Source organism: Triticum dicoccoides, chromosome 2B, assembly GCF_002162155.2.
Source record: "Triticum dicoccoides isolate Atlit2015 ecotype Zavitan chromosome 2B, WEW_v2.0, whole genome shotgun sequence".
NCBI classification, from domain to species: Eukaryota; Viridiplantae; Streptophyta; class Magnoliopsida; order Poales; family Poaceae; genus Triticum; species Triticum dicoccoides.
In genome coordinates, this window is record NC_041383.1 from 48,343,834 (window position 1) to 48,350,847 (window position 7,014).

Sequence of the window (7,014 nt, forward strand, 5' to 3'; positions counted from 1 at the left end):
CACGAAGTTTGACGCCTCCTCGGTGATGAATGCCTTGGCCATTGATGCTTCTATTATGCGTTTATTTTTACATTTTGCTCGAAGTGTCTTCTGCATCCTCTCAGTTAAGTAGCACCAACGATTTTGCACGGGCCCCCCCAATCGTGCCTCGGTCGGGAGATGCAAAATCAAGTGTTGCATTGGATTAAAGAAGCTTGGCGGAAAGATCATCTCTAACTTGCAAATCAACTTCGGTGCCAACTGTTCCATTTCTTCTAGGAGGCCAGGCGATAGTTCTTTCGCACAAAGAACACGGAAGAAATAGCTCAACTCTGCCAGTACTAGCCATTTATCCTCAGGGATGAAGCCACGCGACATCACCGGTATTATCCGCTCTCACTACTAGGAAAAACCTTATACATAGAACTTTAGCAGTAGCGTGGGTCAAAAAAGCACGCTGGTGCTAAGTACCAGTAGCGCGCCTGTGCAAACCGCGCTATAGATAAAGTTCTAGCAGTAGCATTGTCGGTGTCAAAACCGACGGATCTCGGGTAGGGGGTCCCGAACTGTGCGTCTAAGACTAATGGTAACAGGAGGCTGGGGACACAATGTTTACCCATGTTCGGGCCCTCTCGATGGAGGTAAAACCCTACTTCCTGCTTGATTGATCTTGATGATATGAGTATTACAAGAGTTGATCTACCACGAGATCGAAGAGGCTAAACCCTAGAAGCTAGCCTATGGTATGATTGTTGTTGTGTCCTACGGACTAAACCCTCTGGTTTATATAGACATCGGAGGGGGCTAGGGTTACACAAAGTCGGTTTTATAGAGGAGGAGATCTACATCCGAATCGCCAAGCTTGCCTTCCACGCCAAGGAGAGTCCCATCCGGACACGGGACGAAGTCTTCTGTCTTGTATCTTCATAGTCCAACATTCCGACCAAAGTATATAGTCCGGCTGTCCGGATACCCCCTTATCCAGGACTCCCTCAGTAGCCCCTGAACCAGGCTTCAATGACGATGAGTCCGACGCGTAGGTTGTCTTCGGCATTGCGAGGCGGGTTCCACCTCCGAATACTCCAAAATTAATTCCGAACACAAGGACCGTGTCCGGCTCCGCAAGATAAATTCCATACATCACCGTAGAGAGGATAATAAATCACGAATCTGATCTGCTGGCAATTCTTCATTGTGTGACATCACGCCATGGCTCGGTAACTTATTCGAACCGCTTTTACAACCTGCTCCCGCACACATCGCGAGGCAGTTTCTTTGGCATGTCCTGTCAAAGCAGAGATCATGTCCCCTTATCGCGGGATCTCCATTAATACGGGTATGGGTAACCCAACCAGCGCCATCAATCGAGGCGCTTAGAAAGATAAGATATTTTGAGAGGCAAGTGGGGAGGCACACATTCTACACTGCCTTTATAAAGGGATAGAGATCTCCCGTTTTTACCCGCGCCTTCTTCCTCCTTTGCTCATCTGTTCTCGCACCCTTGAGCTCCAGTGCCCAGGTTCTCACCTTCTCCGTAGGATCGCATCATGTCCGGAGCAGGAGGCAAGTAGATGGCCTCCTCTGTCACAGAGGAGAACATCACCAAGCGTCAGAAAGCCGGATACCTGGCCGAGAATATCGCGCACGGGCTTCCAACAGAGGGACATATCACCCCCACTCCGAAGTCTCGGGAGAGAGTAGTATTTCTCCCTCATTTCGTCCGCGGACTAGGATTTCCACTCCACCCATTTATCCGCGGGCTTATGTACTATTATGGGCTACATTTTCACGATCTGGCCCCAAATTTCGTCCTCAACATCTCGGCGTTCATCGTCGTGTGCAAGGCATTCCTCCGCTTCAAGACCCACTTCGGCATGTGGTTGAAGATCTTCTGTGTGAAGCCGAAGATCGTGAGCGGCCAACAGGCGGAGTGCGGAGGTGCCATGGTGGAAAAAATGCCCAACGTCACATGGCTTGACGGCTCCTTCGTGGAGACCGTAAAGGGGTGGCAATCAGGGTGGTTCTACATCACCGAGCCGCGCGACGCCAACTGGGTGGTGGCCCCCAAATTCAGATCCGGAATCCCCACGCGGCTCACTTCTTGGGAGAAGAAGGGCCTGGCCTGGGGCGAACCCACAGAGCTGGCCGGACTCGAGAGCTGCGTCCGAAGTATGAGGGACAAGAAGATCAAGCTTGTCAACGTGGTCCAGGTCATGCTCATTCGCCGGATTCTCCCGTGTCAAAGACGTGCATTTGATATGTGGGAGTTCGACCCGGCCGAACACCAGATGCTGCTAGAGCTCTTCGACACAACGCACAAAGAAATCTGGAAGGTGTTATTCAAGACCAGCGAAGTTCCTCCTCCCCTTTCCGAGGACCGGGGGCTCAACGCAAGCCGCCTGGCCAATCCAGTAAGTCCTCTGGTTATTTGTAAGATATTTTCTTCCTGGTATGTTCGTGGGAGGATACTTAGGTCACTATACTGACCGAACAGGATTGGGTGGAGATGGCGGAGCGGATTAACTGTCCGGCTCCATTGCCTGAGAGCCCAGTGAGCGCACTCCTAGCGGAGATGCTGGTTCCGGCGCCTTACAAGGTGCTGGAGAAAAAGGCCGAAAAGAAGGCCGCAGGGACCCGTAAGGGTCTCCGGCGCGAAGCCTCACCAGACGCCTCGCCAGAAGACGAGGCGCACTCCTCCCACGAAGGGGAGGAGAGGAAGAAGAAGAAGGCCGCCTCAACTGAGGGGGCCGAAGGTCCCAAGAAGGTGGCCGCGGGGACCAGAAAAGGTCCCCGGCGCGAGGCCGTGATAGAGTCGTCATTCGAAGATGATGAGGAAGATTCTCCCCCCGAAGACGACGAGGAAGATTCTCCCCCCGAAGACAGGGGAGAACATGAAGAAATGCCTCCTCCCACGCTAGGGAGGAGAAGAAAAGGAAGGCTGCCCCGTCAGGGGAGGCCGGGACACCGAAGAAGGGAAAAGCATCCCTTCCCGATCACTCCAGTACCGCCGCTTTCAGCGACGAGGAGTGGCTGCCCAGGGGCAAGCCCCGGCCGAGGTCGTAAGTATCCGCATTCCATAATACTTTCCGTGCGACTTTGACCTCATGGTTTATAATGATGCCGGGCATGTTTATGCAGTCCGGCCGGGTCCGATCTCGAGGAGTCCTCTTCGGAGGAGTCTCTAAACGAGTCGGAGATGAATTCGCTCCCGACGGCAACCTCCCCACGACTTGTGGATGACACTGAGGTATTTTCCCGGAGGATGCCAGAGCTGGAGGCGACGACTCCGGGGATGCCCCAAGGCAAAATCTCGGGCGCCGAACACATGGGGGATGAGAACCCCATGGATTATGCTGACGGGAGCCACAGCAAGTATGGCTCCCAGCCGGTTACTGCGCCGGAACCTACAAAAGTTCCAGATTCCAGTAAACGTCCCTCAAGAAGGAGGGCGAGCCGGCCGTGGCGATGACCTCCGCCCAGCCGGAGGCGTCGGATAATTTGTTGGAAGAGCTTCGAGGCGCTTCCATCGAGGATGAACACCATACACTTATGGGTACGGTGATTGAGAAGGTTCGGTCCGCCAAGGGCGGATTGACCGAAGCCTACACCAGCCTGCTAACAGGCTTTGAGGTAAGGGAAGTGTGAGAAAATATCATCCGATAGACAGTAGCCCCTGATACTCTGGTTGGTGTTCGGAAAGAATAGCCAAACGGAGGGTCAACTAAAAAACCGCAGGAAGCTAATGGTATTTGTCTGTATGAATCAAACAGGCACTGCTGCTGACCGCCGCTGCGCGCACGGCTGAGGTTGCCGGACTCAAGCGCGAACTGGGGTAGGCCGAAGAAGAGCTCGGCCTCGTGAAGAAGCAGCTCGAGGCGAACAAAGGTAAGAGAAACCCCGTCCATATGTCGTATAGAGGATAAAAAGTTGGTGATGCTAAGAAAAAGCATCATGGCTTTTGATAGGGACCGCGACTGAAGTGGCGGCCTTGAAGTAAGCATTGTCCGCGGCCGAAGACAAGGCGGATACGGAGCGCACCGAGCGAGAGAAGCAAGATGCTCGGGTGGGAGAGGTACAGCAGGAGCTCCAGGAGCTCGGGAAGAAGTTCGGCTCCCTGGAGCATGACTACAAGACGCAAGCGTCTGAGCTTGCAAAGGCCCTCCAGAGCGCGGCCGACGCCAAGGCCGAAGCCCAAAAGGCCCTTCAAGAAATCTAGGCGGCCAAGAAGATAGCGGAGGGTAAGGCATTCTTTATGCAAAGCAAGCATGTGGAGGAGTCATTTCTTTTACGTACACGAATCCGGAGCTCTCCAGGAGCATTCGCAGATCTGCCACGCAACATTTCAGATGCCGCAGAGTTCTATCGCGCCGAAGAGGGGAGCTCTACGGAGAAGCTGCTCTGGTCCCAATATACCGGGACCGAACACCCTATGCCTCTGAGTGACCAATTGAAGTAGTGGGTTGAACTCCACAATACGGCCGAACAGGCCATGAGGGACCTCATAGTCCGGATGTGGCCTGGCGAGCCCCTGCCCGGCAGCTACTTTGGCCTGGTGAAGCGGATGGTGCATGCCTGCCCACGGCTAGAAGTTATCAAGCAGTCCGTATGTATTGAGGGTGCCCGACGGGACTTTGCCCGCGCGAAGATGCATTGTGGCAAACTGGATGTTGAGCAGCTCGTGAAGGATGGACCCCCGAAGGGCAAGGAGCATCGCTACCCCGAGATGTATTATAGTGGCGTTATGAAAGGCGCTCGGCTTGTGGCAAATGAATGTCCTAAGAACATTATTTTCGAGTAAGTGTACTCATGTCGTCTGTGTAATATGAGGACGAGTTTGATTGCGCTATATAACGCTTTGTTTGATTTAAAATATTACCTTCTCTGCGGCCGTTTATCAAAACCTAAAAGTAGGCCAGTCGCCGGCTTTCGCCCCCTTATAACTAGTATTGGGGTGTTCGTGGAAAACCTAAACACTCTTTATCCAAATTCTTGGTCCTTTAAGGAGGTGTTTAGCGCAGCGAACCAGGCAATTGGACTATTCGGCTTTATAACTCTCACTTGGCCATAGAAGTCTATAATTTTAAATTTCGGCGAAGCCCCTAGTATTCGGAAAGCCGAATTGGGGCATTATACACGCCTAAACCGGGCAAGGACGATTCCTCGCCTTAAGCGGAAAAAATCTTTAGGGATTTTACTACCTCGCGAACAGCTACCAGCTCTCGCCGCATTATGACGGTCAGTTTTTGGCTTTCTCTACTAAGGTGCTTGTCCAGAAGAACCGGGACACAATCGCAATAGTTCTTCCTGCGCTACCTTAACCGATATAACGGAACGTAAGGTACCAAAACAAGGGAGCCGGGCTAACCCAACTATTCACTCAAGACATGATTCGGAGCTGATGCATATAATGCTATAAGTTTGGGGTGCCGCACTGTTGAAAGTGTTCAGACTTTTCTTGCCATTTTATGGGGCTTGATAAGAAGCCCCTGGCGAGCTGACCATACCAAAGTGTACAGATGCAAATATTGAATAAATATTCAACGGAAAGTATAAAGATAGTAATAAGAAGCTGACGCTATGTACTACTTCTAAGTTATTTGGACAACACGGCAAAACGTAGGTGTACAATTGATGCATTAAGCAGAAAAATAGGACTATTTGACATATCCTATCCAAGGGCAGGCTACATGCGTGTATGTAAGGACAGGTGTAACGATCATTGGAGAAGACCACTTGAGTATTCCCTTGTGTGCGATGCCTCTGTGCCTCCTTGGTGTACCTTCTGTGATGAGTCCGGTTATCCGATCTCTCTGAAGGGGATACCCGAAAGTGGGGTCCTGAAAAAAAGAAAAAGGTATGCGAGCCTCATGGCGGCTGAACCGCACTCTGGCCGCATTGTCGTTCTGCCTCCACCTATGCCCATGGTATCTTAAGCGCGTAGTTGTGTACGCGTGGCACTAACGCCGCTTGAATGGGGCTGGGGTGGAGGTCGGGTTGCTAATCGAGCTCCTGGCGTGCCTGGCGGTCCTTTTGCGGGGTACTCCGAACTCGCTTGACAGTGTTCGGGGATGTCGTTGCCGAATTGGCTGTTTGTCGGAGGAGGCTGCTTTGTACTTCCGCCGCGAGGGCTGCAGTATGCTCTTCCGTACGGAGGGAGCGGTCTGTGTTTCCATTGACTGTTATGACCCCGCGAGGTCCTGGCATCTTGAGCTTGAGGTATGCATAGTGCGGTACCGCATTGAAACGAGCGAACACAGTTCGTCCAAGTAGTGCATGATAGCCACTACGGAAAGGGACGATACCGAAGATTAACTCCTCACTTCGGAAGTTATCCGGAGATCCGAATACCACTTCCAGTGTTATTGAGCCCGTGCAGCGGGCCTCTACCCCTGGAATTACACCTTTGAAGGTGGTTTTGGTGGGTTTGATCCGTGACGGATCAATGCCCATTTTGCACACTGTGTCCTGATAAAGCAGGTTCAGGCTGCTGCCACCGTCCATGAGGACTCGCGTGAGGTGGAATCCGTCGATGATTGGGTCAAGGACCAATGCGGCTGAGCCGCCATGACGGATGCTGATCGGATGGTCCCTACGATCAAAGGTGATCGGGCAGGATGACCATGGGTTGAATTTTGGGGCGACGGGCTCCATCGCATAGACGTCCCTAAGTGCACGCTTTCGCTCCCGTTTGGGGATGTGAGTGGCATAGATCATGTTCACCGTTTTTACCTGGGGGGGGTGGATTTCTTCTGTCCTCCAGTGTTCGAACGCCGGGGCTCCTCGTCATCATCGCTGTGCAGCCCCTTGTCCTTGTTCTCGGCATTTATCTTGCCGGCCTGTTTGAACACCCAGCAATCTCTGTTAATGTGATTGGCTGGTTTGTCGAGGGTGCCGTGAATTTGGCACGAGCGATCGAGTATGCGGTCCAGACTGGGGCAGGGCGGCGCAGGGGCCGCGGGGAGGAGGGCGGCAGCGGGGCGGGGTGGCGCAGGGCCACGGGGAGGGGTCCGGCACCGGGGTAGCCCGGCGCTGGCC